The 17,529-nt window shown below is 37.0% G+C and overlaps 2 non-coding genes across 2 annotated transcripts; both read left to right on the plus strand.

The window, feature by feature from the left end:
- Positions 1-9,804: 9,804 nt before the first annotated feature.
- On the plus strand, positions 9,805-9,877 carry Trnat-ugu (transfer RNA threonine (anticodon UGU)). Its single transcript has one exon. It is a non-coding gene; the product is annotated as a tRNA-Thr (tRNA).
- A 5,767-nt stretch (positions 9,878-15,644) lies between these two features.
- Trnat-ugu (transfer RNA threonine (anticodon UGU)) lies at positions 15,645-15,717 on the plus strand. The gene has a single exon. It is a non-coding gene; the product is annotated as a tRNA-Thr (tRNA).
- The last annotated feature ends 1,812 nt before the right edge of the window (positions 15,718-17,529 follow it).

The following is a 17,529-nucleotide window of genomic DNA, read 5'->3' on the forward strand; positions in this document are numbered from 1 at the left end:
TAGTATGTTAAAGACTACACTAGTTTGAGGGTCCCAAAATTTTTACCGCTCGGGGGGCTTACACTTGACTTGAACCGCCACTGAATCAATTTAGTAGTAACTGCATTAAATCTGCAGTCTAATATTGAGGAATTCCTTCTCAGGAAAATATTTATATATATTTAGTATAGAGGTGTGCGAGAAAATTTTGAAATTCTCGATTATGTCAAAGCTCCCGAAAATGTTCGAGATTCTCAAAATAATCGAGTTAGTAACCAGTATGAAAATCGTAGACGTTCGAAAAATGATGTTACGATTTTTACCATAAAGCTTTATAAAGAAAATGTCCAAGGATACGGTAAATCAAATAGTAATTACGTCTATCGGTCATATTGCAGGGGAGCAATTATTCCGTGTATGTTTGAACTGCCCATTTGCTCGTTTACGCGCGTACATTTATCGCAAATACGAAACTCGATAGAAATATATATTTGGATCAACTCATCTGGGATACATAAATCAATGAGTACATTGGTTACAAGCACCAAAGCCGACTGGCAAAAGTTTGAAACACGAGCCAGAGACGGGTCCAGTGATATCGACTTTACGTCTTTGTGTACTTTTTTGCGAAAAATATACTATAAAAAGGGCCGATTCGGAAGCAATTTCGCAAATACTCTGTGTAATTGGACCGGGAAAGTAAAGAAATCTAATTCCTCACTCAATTATTTAACTATCTATCTCAGCGGTCAACAACTATAGCGAAACTGTATTATAATTGGCAATGCTTAGGACCGTTCACAGCTCTAATTAATAATTTTAAAAAATGTCTGTAGAAAAAAGACTGTAAAAAAGGTCACTCTATATATGATACACTTCCATATTTACGACGTGACAGTGGCTATTCGTATAAGCTCGACAGTAATTCTGAATTTTAAATGCAAAAATATAAGTAGTTGGCTAAAGTTGAACAAACAAAGAAATAAATTAGTCACTTCGTATGGCAAGCGTAAAATCGGAAGTCCAACTTCGAAATAAGCTGCGCATTATTCATGAACAATTTTACAACATAACTTTTTAATCTGGATTACAGCTTCGCTGCTACATACATATTTGTTATAATTACACTGTGGATTTTATGCATTCATCAGAAAAATCAATACGAGAAATTAAAAAAGGAAGAAATATTGACAGAATCAGATTTTCAAATTTTTCAAATTATTAAAGAAACTCTTGCAGCCAGTTTTACTAGTAATTTGTATCTTGCAGTAAATAAATGTGAAATGAAAATTAAAATTTATTAGAAAATGTAACGAAGAGTTTAGAAAGGTGAATAGAGAGATGAAATACTGGACGGAAATGTGTCGAGAAATGATTTTTGAATGATTCTAAAGAAGACATTTTCCGATGTGAAGATTTCGAAAACTACATTAGATCCGGATCGTACTTACACAGACGTCCATCGACGAATCACGTACGCAAGAAGCTCGAGTGCACATCCGACGAGGAGGCGAGTATGTAAATTGGAAATGGGCGTTACTCGGATCCATGTGAACGTGAGACGTATATAAATGCGTAATGTATCAACCCATACATACCCCACATTGGAGTAACTAATTGCACGATGAAAAAGATGAAAAAATAGCCTATGATAAGATAGGTTTTGGTCGAGGAAGTTAAACACTTGGAAGTTCTTTTTATAAAATTTCTTCCACGTTGACGTAAACTAGACTTACTTAGTACATTATCAATTTATATTTAAAAAGGATTATCCTATGAAACTTACAGTTAGTAATCTTATCTTATTATGTCCATTACTACGTATTTCCTTATGAAGTGACTCGGTTAATATTCGGACGCTCTAAAACGGACGATAACTTTTTTAATATTGTACTGTAAGATTTGAACTTTTTTGGGAAGCTTAGAGCACTTAGTTTACTACAGGATGTGAAAAGAAATTTTTTCGAAAATTGCAATAGATCAGAATTATTAATTGAATTTTCGAGAACTCGTGTCTCGATCGCGAAAAAAATTCTCGTCTCTTTTCGGGTTCTCGCACACCTCTACCGACTATTAATTGAGTTGACTACACGCAACTGTTCGATTCCCCTTCGCAGTCACATAACAGCCAAGTTCATACCTGTGATTACACTTGATACTACTTCGCCGTTACATAAGAGAGTCTTCAGTTTAACATAACAAAAGCGACAATCGCGGTGCCTACGATAATTAAGTAATCAATATACCACTTGATTACTCCAGAAAGAAAAAATGGCGAATCGATTGATTGATTGCGCAGCACGCGCAGGAAAGTATACAAACACCACCTAAACATTCCATTGAATGCTATAAATAATAATTCTTCGCGTTATTATCACACGCCACTCGATATAATCCGACGATTTCAATGTTGTATCCCTCTTCTATTAATATTTATACAGGAACTGCAACTGTCAGATAAACATTTCATAAATCGTGATAAAATCATTCGATCATCTCGAAAAGGATATTCCAACATCATTCAAATCGTGTTCACTATTTTTATGAAAAGCTGTTCATTTTATTGACCAATATTTGCTAAGTATTAGATATGATCAACTTACACGGAACCCGTAGTACGATAAATATATTTATTACCCATGTGATGGATAATGTTGCATATATGTACTGTTGTTAAACGTGTATTCGCATTTTAGTACTCCATAAAATAGTTTAATGTCAAATATAACACAATAAACACCTCAAATGAATTTTAAGTACATACCATTACGTTAATTTTACACACTCGTTTCTCATCCAGAAGGTGTGCCTAAAAAATCATGTGAAAGCAAATAAAATTTACAGCAGTCACGTAAGTATTCATACACCCTTTAAAACAGACTAACTTTTTTATAATTGTACCGAACAACCGGATGTTTTGTAAGCAATTAGAAGCCATTGGTTTATGAAATGATGTGCAGAAAAGATTTTTCCTACTACAGTCCATCCGACCGTGTCGATGAGACAGAACTTTTAATTTTTAACATTTAGTTTTCCTAGCTTTTAACATTTAATTCGAATGGAAGAACATTTCGAATGCGAAATAGTGCACGGCGGAGTTCTCAATTTTCATTAGGTATCGTCGTTACACGATTCGACGTGGTGCGCGTGACATGTTCGAGTCAGCTGAACCGTTTCTGCATAGAAAGCGGTAACATGTTCCTACTGATCCATAGCCGACGCAGCGTCGCGGTCTATCTGGGACGAAGATCGCGTGAAAGAAGCTGCAAGAATGAGACAGAGGTCCTAGATCACTTCTGGTGCACGGCACCATAGAAGAAGCCATCCGTTAAAGTTTATATTCCACACTCGACGCTTCCTACGCCACCGGAACTGCAGTGTTCTTGACGATATACGTACAGCTGCCGTAAGTCACGTGCCGGCACGACTTCTACCCACCTTTCTGCGTATTTCAACGGGAGTCTGTCCCTTCGAAGAAACGAACCTAGTTAACCCCCCCGAGTGCTGTGCCGGAGTCATTTTTGACCGGGAACATCCAAATTGTCATTTAAGTACTCCATTTGGGGCAATTAAACTAACTGAATAGCTGTTTCATTGAGGAAGCCCCTTATTTGTAGACACTTCATACTTAAGCTTTAAAAACAACAAAGACATTTGAGGTGGCAACGTTAGGTGACTCACCCTGTATATCAAAATTATTGTATATATCATACCGTATCCTAGTAAATTACAATTGGAAGCGTCTAATAGATCGTAACAAACTCAATAAATCTGCAGGTTTATCGCGTGTGATTCGAAAATGACTAAATCGTACTATAGGCTAAGGGTGGTGTAAGTGGAACTATACAGAGTGCCAGGAACTTGGAATTACCGCGTGCGCATCTGGTAAGGTCGCTGTGCTTTAGCGTTGTTTTACGACACGGCTATTGTTCGGGTGGACAGTTGGTGGAATTGGGGACATACGTGAGCAGCAGACCTTGGGGATCATAAACCAATTTGACTAATTCTATCCATGGAGTGTCCTTCATTTCAGAATTAATGGGCATTCGAATTATCTTCCTTTGAACTTTGTCGACAAAGTTCAATTCGATTAAACATTTCTTCCGACCTAAGAATAGTTCCTACATATACGGTTTTTTTTTGTATTTCATGGATATGAAATTGATACAACACCTCATGCAATACTTAAATGTTTAGCGATTGATTAGATACCAACTTATTTAATAATGTAAAAACCAGGGGTTCCCAACGGGGTCCAGGTGGACCGATTGCGTCGATGGAAGTCTAAAAAGGGTCTATAGCAGAGTTGGGAAAAATTTAATATAACGATTGACGAATAAATTTCTACTTCAATCGATAATTGCAGCTACAGGGGTCGATGATAAATTTTTGTTTCTGAAAAGTAAGCTGAAATGCTGAAATTATTCTAAGCTGAAACCCGATTGTTGTTCATCGAGATCTTCATTCTCCGAACAACGTGGCCCCTAGAGTACTTTTATGGTGTACTTGTCGAGCGACGACTTCATCATATCGATTGCAATTTGTCTGTGTAATCCAGACGCAGCGTGCGCGGAACAGCGGTTGTCGGATGCAGAAAGAGAGATCGGGCAGATACTAATTGCTTTTTCTGTATGAATGTTTCTCCGGCGAGTTCCTTGTTTCTTAACCGTCGCTAAAAAGAACACGGACCAGATTCCCATTCTTTGATGCTGTAATTTAAATTAAAGCCGTACCATGGTTCTAAACTGTCCATTCGCCGTCATTGGCAGGGTTCTTCAAAAGGAAATAGAGCGGGCGAATTAGGATGTTCCACTCGCTGTCTAAACTTTAAAGGGTCCTTTGAACTTTTACAGCTTTCAAATGTTCACAGGCACACAGTAGTTTTAATAGATGGTTTGTGAATCTTTTTATCAATATATCCTCAACCCCCGTTGATAATAAAGATTAAATTAATCTGTTGTTCTCCCATTTTTACAAAAACGTATTTTTATTTAATGTTTGTATACGTATAAGATAGAATAAAAATAAAATACGTAGCATTAAGATCAAAGTTTTAGCTTCTCAAGAAAATTTTTGTAAATTTTCCATTCGTCAACTTTTTATTTTCGTTTTTGTCAGCCTGGGGTACACCCTTTGCACCCTATACGCAGAGAAAAAAAAGGGGGTAATAATATCTTATATATTAATTTCTATAATCGCTAAGAGAGCCCTGGAACGCTTTTTCCTGCTTGATTACCTGCGGCTATCAATGATCAATAAAACATTTTCCTGGTAATTCCGTATCTCCGAACGAAACGCGCCCGTTTCAGAAAGTGAATGGCGGAACAGCAAAAAAAAAGAGGTTAATAAACGGTTCCGGATTTCGTAGGAGGAAATTCGAGGGAAATCAGAATATCACGATAGCTGTGAGAAAACATCGAAGCCTGGGCTAGATCGCTGGTGCCTCGATAATCCGAACAGGCGAAGTAACATGCACGAAATAGCTGGCCCGGCCCGGCGCGGCGGTCGGTAGGACAAGGAAATTCCCGCAGTAGTTCGTGTGCGGTGTCTCGACCGATAATTAGGTATCGATTTCCACGTGCCCGGAGAATGCCTGCAATAATCGACTTCGCACGTTCCACTATCCACCCCGCCGATGCTGCTGTTGACCGTGCTACTCGGGATCGAGCTATTTGCTGCATTTTTCGATGCACTCGTGGGCCGCCACTCGTGGAACTCGCCCTATCCCCCTACATCCATTAATCATGAAACACGGCCGCGGGATTGGGGAGGATCACGGAAATGAGGCAAAAATACCGTGAAAGAGGCCGTGCATAATTCACCCCCGGTCGAACTCACCCCCGTTCGGAAAATATCCTCGAAGGAAACGATTTGTAGCGCAATCGCGGATTATCGCGACCCGGTATCCGATCGGACGTCGAATTAACGTTCGTTTCCTGTGATTATCCTCGACGTTACAGGGATTCCCGCGAACATTCCTCCCGTTTTTACACAGACCATTTCTTTTATCCTGCACTTCCTAACATCTTACTGTACGATCTCCTTCACCGCTGGAATGATCCGGATTTCTTTGTCCTCGATCATTTCACTGAGGAGAAAAGACAATCTAGCTCGTCGCGTAGGAAATGTCGGACTTTAGAAAGTATTCCACGATTCGATATTCACGATTGAATCGGTAGAGTGCAAATCTGTTCTCGATTTAAGCACTTTGTTTACATTTTGAATTGACCCAGCGCGATTTCATTGATAAACCTGAGAATATCGTTTACGTAGTAAATATTCAAATTGCTAGCTTGATTTTTCTCGAAAATGGACTTCGGCCACTTTCAGAATAAACGGCTCAATTATTAAAACTGTCCGCCTCCTGAGTGTTAACGCAGTTTCATTTCGTATCTGACAAGCGGATGAAGAGACTACTCGAAAATATACAATATTTCTCCTTTTATATCTGAAGGAAACCTGTACGTCTCGACTACAGCTCCTTCCTCCCGTCACAAGCAGTCAATAATTCGCAATTATGTAACCCACTACACAGCTGTTAGGCACAATCCGGTGATCTGTTTCGCGAGGTTGCGGAACATGCTTGTTACGCATGTAACAGTAAACACACTTGACCATGCAATTAATCCAAACTGTTATTGTCATCCACCACATTGTATGACACATTCCGATGCTCGCGCTGGCGATTAAGGTCTTGCGATCGTGTAAACACATAGCACCGGAGGATGTATCGAGTTAACCATCATTTGCACTAGAACTAATTTGCCAATGATTATAGCTTGAATGTGCCTAAATGACCCACTGAGATTCAGCAAACGGACGCAAAACTTGTGTGTGAATAATTTACATCCTCGACCGTACTTGTAAATTAGCATGTGCAATTGGTTGCTTAGACTTAGAGAGACCTAAAGAGTTATTTAGATATTATCTTTCGTTTGTTTATTTTTATATTGATAATTATCTAAAAGTTCGAATGAATCGGTAATAGTATTCAGAAAGGAGGATTTTCGTTGAAAATTCGTTTCAAAGGTTCGCTTACGTTTGAATAATGAAATTATAAGTAAATTTAAGGCGTGTAATACGTATCTGCTGCACGTGGAAAAAGAAAACATTTATGTTTGTCATGGAAAATTAAAAATGCAATGCGGAAAATTTTAATTTTCCGTAAACATCTTTAAGAAGTTACAACATAAGTGTTGATGCGCCTTTATCTAATTTTAATTTACACGAAACACCATAGAAAAGATACGCAAGTCTTTGATAATTAAAAAATTCTCGAATAAATGTGAACGTGGAAAAGATAAATCGATGCGAGATAGATAAAAAATTCTACGGCCACGTATAATAGACTGACGTGGGATGAATGAAATGCTAATTAGTCGGCGATCGCGCATTCTACGTGCAGTATGAAAAAGCTTTTAAAGGAAATGTGATAAAAGCAAAAGGAGAGAGAAGGGAGAACTGCTTGACGTGCCGTTCAATAGTTTTCCCGTCTCGAAGGGTCTGTCCTTAACGAGTCGCATATTACAAAAACGGATGTTACTAACGTTATTATTTATATCGATTTTACGTTACTTTTATGACATTTCAAAGCAAACGAGATACTGCGGAACAAAATATATAGTCTGGCTGTGGAATACGTACAAAATGAAAAAGTATGACAGACTTTTCAACGAATGGAAACGTTACACAATACTCTTGCAACAATCTTTCGGAACAATTAAAAATGTTACCACAATGTTCTTGTTCCATTGCCCTTTTTATTTAAGATTATTTACAACTTCGTTAAAACGTAGATTTTAATATGATCACCTAGAATTTTGAATAAGTGCAGTAATGCCTCGATATTTTTAATTATTTCTTTTATGAAACTCTTATCAACATATTAGAGACATTTTTCTTATTACAATGAGACCAAACACGATACAACTTGCATCATATTTACTTGTTTAATTGACGATTAATCAAAGATCTGTTAAAAAAATTCTGTGCAAGAATGATCTTGATTGTATCGTGTTCTACTCGTCCAGAGGAACAAACTTCTCGCAGGAATCATAAGCCAAAACTGAACAGTTCTCTTATAAAATAGATCAATTTCCCACATTACCCCTCAACTTTTCTAACAATAAAATTAACAATCAAATTGAAACGAATAGAGAGCATTTCTGTAATCAAAATGCAACCGTGCTAAACTCCGAATAGCACCTCACGATATAGCCTCGAATAACTTTGTTTCAACCACGAACAGTTAAAATAAGAGATCTGGGAAGTTGAATTCCCGCAACAAAGCTGATATTCACTCCTTCGGAGAGATTATGATTACGGACCGTCGCGCGTCGTCGCGATATTATCGGTCTCCTTTTTCGCAATTTGCTTTTAACCGGGAACTTCGCCGAATTCCAATTATTTATGCCGAAACTGCGGAACTTCTGTATCCCTAGCGCACCGGCCCGGCTAGAAACGCGAATTTACATTCGGGACATCTGCGGCCGGTTTTTGCTGGAGATCGTAACAATTAACTTCTAATTGTAAGAGCAGACAGCGGCAGATGTCTTTGTTCTTCGACGCGAAAGAAGCCAGCCGAAGCTCACGAATGCCGATTAGCGCCAGAAATTTCGAGGGAAAAGGTAGACCGTTTCACGCATAATTTCGCGACGATATCGGGTCGTGAAACCAAGACTGTTTCACGAACCAATGCCACAGAAACCGGCAAATAGCCCCAATACTCGGTGGGGATTAAGTGTCTCCCTTCCCGCTGAGCACCGCCATTTTCGCTGATTCTTATTTTTGAACGGGAGCGAGCATTTGGAAAAAGTACGTTCTCATATACAGGATGATCGATATCTATTTATGTGTTATCATTTATTTCCGCAAATAAAACTTTAGAAACGTTCACGCATTATATTTTTTCACATTTGCGTATATACCATGAATTAAGTCTGCGATCTAATAATTAATCATTATGGACGCATTCTCCGGAAATGTGAGCGTATGTATAACACTGTAATTCGTTCAGATCAATTTAATTAGATTAGCTGCGGTTCAATATTCGTTGTATTTCATACAGGCAACATTTATGACGACGACACGATATCGCATATTGATGTCCTATAAAATATACAATTCAAGCTATTTATTGATATTGTTGAAATTATCATAAACCAAACAAATTGCTCTACAATGAATCATTTGATGGAAAACACAATTATCTCTCCGTAAAATGTTGAAAAATGTGAAAAACTCAATCTCAAACGCGATACAGATCACTAAAGCTAAATGATTGCAGATATAAACAAAACTTGTTGACTTGCAATTACTTGCTTAGTCCAAGGCAAACTAGAGGTTTATGAAACTTGATTAGCCTTGCAAAATATGAAAATTGCATAACCGAGTCGAAATAGCCAAAGTCTTCGCATCAGCATGGAATATCAACAGAAGATATGGAAATTACCATAATTCTGTGCAATGAGTTCGAATTATTCGAGTACCCTTTCATCGGAATATCCATCTGAGAAGACGTATTTAATTAAAATATTTTTATTTTTATAAGAACGGGTTCATCGTAATTATTTAAAAAGACAATTTTCAGTAAAATCGAACTAGAATATCAGCACACGAATGAATTGCGTTGACGAAGCAGAACTTAAGGTCAAGGAATTTGGTAATAATTAACATCTCTCTTATATAAAATGAATAATGAAATTGTGGGAATATAAATTACCGACAGAAATCTTTGATTTTAAAAAAGGGACTGTTATGCGGGAAAGTTGAGCAGCCGAGAGCTCGGATACATCCGGACGTGCAAAAGAAAAAAAAACCTCAGCCGCCTCCATAGCTCAGGGGTTAGAGCACTGGTCTTGTAAACCAGGGGTCGAGAGTTCAAATCTCTCTGGAGGCAAATTTTTTTCACGACCCTTCCTTTTTATACTTTTGATGATACTATCAGCCAGATACGCCTCGTGATAAAAGAACCATGAAAACTGAGATTATACATAAAATACTAAATAAAAATACACCTCTTTGTGCCGAGTCGTTCTTGCGAATTCTTAGTCTTGAAATCTTTCTCATGCGACCTCCAACATTTGTACAAATTGTACTCTTCATAATCCTGATGTTAAACGACGGCAATTATTGAAAATACGAAGCACGTATTATAAGTGAGAACAAAATCCAATCTATATATTACTACTTTGGATTTTTCCTGTCCATCTCTATATGTATATCTGTATTTTATTGATATAATTCTGATAAGTAGCAAAGAACAAATAGCAGGAATGATTCATGTTTCGCATGTAGCGTTCACTCGTATGATTCATATTTCACATATAGCAAACGTACATAGATAATATTTCTACCAAGAATATCCTACAGTAAAAGGACTTCGTTATAACTTAACAGTTAAAATTAATACGTGAATTACGTACACAAAATTAAGAGGCTAGGCTTTCTTTCCTAGCTAGTGACGACCCGGTGGTGCAACAGACACCGGCTAGTCCACGACAACCCATCCTGTGACACCCGGTTACGAAACAGGTACCAGCTAGTTCGCACGAACAAACCTCGGTCACGTAATATCCGCCCGCCCTCGGCTCGTAACATCCCATTGGATGGCAAGTGGGCTCAACATTGTTAGAAGACTCTCGACTAGGTTCCGTTTGTTCGATAATATAAAAGCTCCTTACGTTCGCCGATACGTGGCAGAAATTATTGAGAATTTCGAAACACATTGTTCCGCTTCGGATGAAGCTCAGTGTGCGCGTATTATTACCATCTTGTAAATTTAACAAGGTATGATATATCCGCTTCCGTTCTACATCAAGCAGAATTCAGACGAATCGACTTGCGTCCCAGAGATGCACTCGTATATGCATAGAAACACTGTTATTTATTAATGAAATAGATGACCGGTGCTACCGTTGGCTGTTTAACATCTGATGTTATATATGATGATATATAGCTTCTGTGTCTTGCAATTAAGAATGACAATTTTTATTTTGCTATTAGTAGAATTTATTCAACAACCAGAAAATTAAAATTCTCAAATGATTTTGAAATTGGTATTTAATAAGATTTTATTCTTCAAACACAACAAGCATTCGTGCAAGTGTTTCCGTAGCTAAGCTTTTCAAGTACCAGACTAAAAAAGAAGATCGTTTTCCCGCGGTTACGACGTTTGCTAACACGAAAATAACAAAGAATCTTAATGAATGCATGTTGAAAGCGTCGTTTCATTACACTTCACACTCTTGTGTACGCCGTTAATGCAGGAAATCCGCAGTCCGCGGATTACCGAAATGTAACTCGTTAATTGCCGTTGGCTTTTAGTGAAATGAGCTAATAAAACCGCATATCACAATATCGAGGAAATTCGTTCGAAATAAACGTGATTCATATCGGTGAAAAGGACTCTCGAGTCTTCGTTTACGGAGCGAGAGACGCGAAAATGCTGGAACTGTTAGAGTTAATTTAATACGAAGTATGTAACGCAGTTTCTAGAGAATCCAGCAGATTCGGTCCAGTTTCACCCGGCGACCCGCATGCCACGGTCTCTGATACGTGGTTAGAAATTAAAGTGAAATTCGCATTAGTTTGCTTTCCACGCCGTCGAAAACGAAAGATTCCCCCGGTTTCATCCCCTTGATATTAGTCTAACGAAGCTGTAGTCACCCAACTCGAGAATTCTCAGTGGCGACATCTACCGAGGAAAACGACTGGCCACGATCCTCGGTGAACCACTTAATTCAGATTCCGAAAGTTCCGGCAAATTAATTAAACACGTATGTAGGAACGAGATGACAAAAGAGTCGTCGGAACACTTCCGACCGCTTCTAATAATACAAAAGTTTTCGCAGGTTCTTTTTAATGAAATCATTGTTCAAGTGAACTACATAATAGTTTTGAATATGGAATGAAGTCACACGTAACAAATAAGATACCGTTTCATTGAACAGATAAGGCTATTAGAGACATTGCGATAAGATAAACCATTCGACGTAGTTCTCGTACTGTTTTATCTCGCAAACTAATTACTTATCCTAGCTATCAGTATATGCATCGGTTTAAAATTTCTGATTTACCATATTCGCTCGCAAGTTGCTATACGAATTGCTTACTAACTTAATATTGGGAAGTGGCCCATTCTAACAATAAGTAAAACCCGTGGAAAAATAATGGAAATTATCAGATCAGAAATACTGTGGAAAATTTTGCAGACTACAATCGTAACATTCCAATCTAATAATCTTAATAATAAATCTTTAAATAGAAATAGAAATTAATTTTCTTTCTCAATGCATTTAATATTCCAATGGTTTTACTATTTTACCACGCTTATATTAGCTTACCGAGTTGTCGTTGTTGTTGTTGTTGTTGTATGCGTCAAATCTTGTTTTTAAAAATTTTTTTTTATACATTTTTTGAATTATATGCATTCATGTTTGTCATAAATGCATAAAATCCGCTGTCTAGTTATTACACGGTTATCAGAACTCATTTCAACCTACTGGGAAAGACCCATTTCCTTTGAAATCAAAATTCTCATATTTATTCAATAAAAAGAGCATGCAACCAACTCCGTATGTTTTATGGTAAATTGAAACCCTCTGTGTCAATAAAGAACCCGTCGGTCCATAATTCAGAGACCGAAACCAGCCTCCATAAAAGAAAACTGTCCTCAATCTTGATTACCAAACGAGCGTTGGTTCCTCGTAAAAATCACCTAAAATCTCGATTTTTCCGCCGTCAGACAAACCTTCCCCCATCGCACGATAAAACCGCAAAGAGAAATGAACACACTTCGTGTTCTTGGACACATCGAGACAATGTCCCCCAGACGCTATATTGTCGAGGGTAGATCATGTTGGGGTGCGCAAAACGATTTCCATCGTTCGACGGATTAGGACCGAACCAGTACGGTTTGTTGATTTTACCCCCCTAGTCGAAAACGACGACGATTTGTCCGCAAACATTTGGTTTCCGAGGCTATGGCACTCCACAGATCCGTCCGTTCCCATTTTTCCTTCCGAGCTTCGCCCTACTACCCAACCGGTAGTGCTACTGCCTTTTCCACGTCCTTCGGGGACACATAAACGGGTGAGTCACCTATTTTCATCTGAAATGCAGTAGTCTTCGAGTCCATTTATTTAAATTAAATTAAGGAGGGTTAAAACTAACACGAGGATTACGTCATTATAGTTTAGCGCTCCACGCTTTTGTTTTTATAGTCACTAATGTCACGATTTTATTTAAATTTATATTAAACTAGAGGGGAGTTGTTGCTCGCTCGCTTTGCGAGCTCGTGAGAAGTTTAGTGGTACGCATTTTATTTTAACAGACGTCGATAATGTAAATTTCTATTGAAATATTGATTAAAAGCTGCGACGTTCTATTGAAATATTGATTAAAAGCTACGACGTTCGTTTTTTTGTTGTATTGAAATATGATTCTAAAAGCACTTTTAGTTTTTGCCGAATTTTCCATTTTTCCGAGCAACTTTTCCAATTTTTTTTAAATCTAAAAACCTGATTCGGACTACAACGAACATTAAAAAAAAATTAGCCAAATCGGTCCAGCCGTTCTCCCGTGATGTCGTGACCAACGAACAGCATTTCATTTTTGTTATATGTATAGAGATTTGTCTATCTATTCCGACACTAATTTGATAACAGAAGAAATTTTCAACTAATTGCTTAAAATTTTGGGGAAAAATATTATTAATCATTTAACTGGATTCGGTATTTTATAGAGAACCAGGGAAAAAATAATTTTCTTCTTTTTAGTGCATTTTTTAATATGAGCGTGGTTTTTAAAAAGTTTTTTTTTATATATTTCATTTGACCACAAATAGAATACTTTCGAGGAAAATTTTGAAGAGACCCACCCTATATAGGGAGGCCGAACGTGGCGATTAAACACGGGCAAAAATGGAACACAGGGGTGCGCTTCGAGTCCTTCCCGATTTACAGACATTGCGCAACACGCCGGCTGTTTGCACGGAAACCGGCACTTATTTCACCGATGCTTCCCACCAGCGCGACGTGCCCCTCGTACATTTCTCAGATTAAAGATTCAGGGCTCACAGCCGCCGTAGTTCGCTCCGTTCTTTCTTCTTGAAAAATCACCCGTTTAACCTGACCATGCTCTCCCTTTTCTAAGAAATAATTGAATTACGCAGCAAAGAAACACGTGACTTCCATGTGCTGCCTTTCTTCTATTCATCATAGAATTTCTTGTAGTTCCTTGCGTGGTTGCTGGCAAGTCGAAGGTTAGGGTGGAGCCGCACTTGGTAAACTGAACTTTTGTAGAATATCGTGATAACTACGTTGCGAATTTCATGCGTTTACAATGAAAATAAGAGAAACTTCAGAAGAATTTAAAGGTACATACCATTTGTCATTTTATAAGCAACAACTCTTGATGAAATTGTTTCAAAACGACAGTAAGAACATTTTCATCACAGCAATATTGCTTTTGTGTTACAAAAAAGTTTTTAGTTTTCATAACCTTTGACACGCGACTCCACTTTGGATCGGCACGGAACAATAATATATTCCATGAATTCTCAATTTAAGTAAATGTTTATTCGTATTATTTTTGTTTATTTGGAAATACGTGATATTAAACGAAGAGCTATGAATAAAAATGTGTCGAATATTTTCGCAAAGTTTATTATTTCCGCGCGAACAAAGCTAGTGTAGATCGACGAGCGATTTATAGATATTGTTTATTATTCTTTTTATTCAACTTTTAAAATCTTGTATACTTATCTATTTTATGTAGTAAATAAATCCTTGTAAGACTGATTTGTTCCTATAAATTACGATGAATCCCTTGAAATATTTTTTTATTAAAACTTAATTATTTAAAGAAATTATTTCATTAAAAAAGAGCAGTTTAAAAATTGTGGTCAGTTATTGCATTTCATTATAATCGAAGGGAGGATAAAACGAGTTTAATATTAAGTAATGTGGTTGAAAAACGTAAAGAGAACGCCTTTCCAATTCTTTTTCTGCTTTGAATGTTGCACGAGGAAAGTAAAGAGCGTCATAATTGACTTCCTGCCGCAGCAGAGATGGAAATTTCAAAAAACCTAGCAGAGGAAATCGTGGATAACGGCTAGTGTATGCATAATAAATTATGCACGACGTCGGAATTTGCTTAGATAACATTATCATCGCCGAGCGCCACTAGTAATTGCTGTGTAATAATGTAATTAGGTAATCTCTAACAAGATCGATGCACGATTTACCAATCGCCATTTCCATCAATCTATCTTACAAATGAATTATTACGAATTGTTATTGTGCTTACGGAACAGTGTTAAATTTAGAGCTCAGTCCACTTTTATTACAATAAATAATTTATGAGCGTGATCATAGCAACAATTGTATGTAAATATATAACGTAAAACAATCTGTTATAGCACGTATATACAAAGATCTATTAATTAAACAAAGACTGTACATATATTTCGTTCTTCTAAAACGAACAGAACATCATAAAATAAACGACGTTTTTTATTTGTAACATGATTGTGTTACAATATAATTAAAGAATACACGATATATTTACATAAATAACATATTTTCAAATGATTGACGTGCAACAGAATGTGAAAGAATATTTGTCAGATTCTTCTGGAGTCTGAAACGAGAGGAAGTCCGTGAGCCTCCATAGCTCAGGGGTTAGAGCATTGGTCTTGTAAACCAGGGGTCGAGAGTTCGAATCTCTCTGGGGGCAACCTTTTTTCTATCTTGTTATTTATTTTATAATTACTTTACACAACACAGGAAACTATTTCCCATGAAACAAGTAAAGAAACTAATCATTGTACAATCAGAAGTTAGCAGTTTTGTAGAAATTGCATGGACTTATCAGTTATTATCAGCAGCTCCATACATTGTGTTGTACGAGTAGACTGCGAATCATTATGGAAAACAGGATTTGTCTACCTGAAGTGCAACAAAAACTGGAGTAAACTAAAAATTTGTAGAAGTTTATAACCTAATAACTGAAATTCTACGTGCCGGTATTTAATCATTAAAACGGTGAATTCAAAATGTAATTCGCAGAAATTCATACCGTGATTTCGTATGCAATTAACGTTGTTCCTGCGTAAGGACAATCATATGTACAAATATTTGCGATGTATTGCTGAATTTTTCACTGTTCCCACAGAAATTCTTCTACCTGAATCAGCCGTGCCTCGCTATCGATCACCGGGATAAAACGTGGTCCAATCCATGTGTGAGCAATACTTTTTCCGGCATGACCGATTCAAGTCCGCCATAAATACAGGGAGAAATAGATACATCGCTCGGAAAATATTTGTCCCTCTTTGACGAAGCAAGACCGAGACATTTCACGGTGGAATCGTATCGTAATTTTCGAACAAAATGTGTATTTTTCCCAGCCTTCGTGTATCTATAATATATGCTGTATGAATTATCCATGCGTAAATTGATATTTAAAGAAGGTATTACTACGAACAGAATAGATTCCTCAATTTTTTAATTTCCCTTAACTTTTATATAAATACATTGTGGTGTTATACAGAGTGTTTGAAAAATGATAAATATTTACCAAAATTAACCCTTTGCACTCGAAGCTATTTTAACTCCAAAATTAAACCACTAAATACAGTTCTTCACTCGTAATTCTATTTATGCACCATGGATTTCAAAGTAATCAACACTGATGAAACTTTACACGAATTCACGCTCATTCAGAAATTACTGCTTCTAGAAAACCAGTTTGTAGGACTATCTTTCATAACAGACTAAACAGACTAACTACTTTTGCTGCGTATATTCACTTTTGACACGTTCGTAACAAACCTACTTCAGATAGGCATTCGTTTACAAAACTTTAGAAACGTAATTCACTAAGAAATGTATATACGATTGTGACACTAGAAATACCATGTACATACTACAACATCACAACTTTGGTTCATGCGAAATATGCTGTAAATATAATGTAGAATCTCATATGTATGGGTTGTATACTAATTTTTTACTCTCACTGTATGTATGTACAGAATTCCTGCATTGCGCTGTAAAACATCCCTAAATACATTTTCTCGTGAAAATAATTATTTCATTGCCAGTTTTCGCATCTTTTCAAAAATTCTCTCTCATTTTCCGCTTCTTTTCAAAAGTATTCTTTCATTTTCCGCTTCTTTTCAAAAATGTTCTTTCCCGTGAATTTTTCCGCTTTTCAAAAATGTTCTTTCCAGTGAATTTTTTCGCTTCTATTAAAAACGACTGTTTCATATACTCCGCTTTCATTTATCACTTTGCAAAGATTTTCGTTTGACCTTTGAAAAAATGGAGCCGTTAGCGGCCAAATCAAGTTTTTGTTTAGTTTCTTGGAAATCGACGGAGAACAAAATAAAAATTCACAGGCTCTCGTTGCTTAATTACTCGAAAACTATTCCCGTTCTTCTCTTCGGTTATATGCATTGTAATTTAGTCGCCATATTTTTCCCCAGTGCGTTCTTTTGATCGTCAACTGTCAGTTGGAAAAAACAAGGTGAAATAAATCACGGTA

This window comes from Lasioglossum baleicum, chromosome 1 (assembly GCF_051020765.1).
Source record: "Lasioglossum baleicum chromosome 1, iyLasBale1, whole genome shotgun sequence".
Taxonomy (NCBI): Eukaryota; Metazoa; Arthropoda; class Insecta; order Hymenoptera; family Halictidae; genus Lasioglossum; species Lasioglossum baleicum.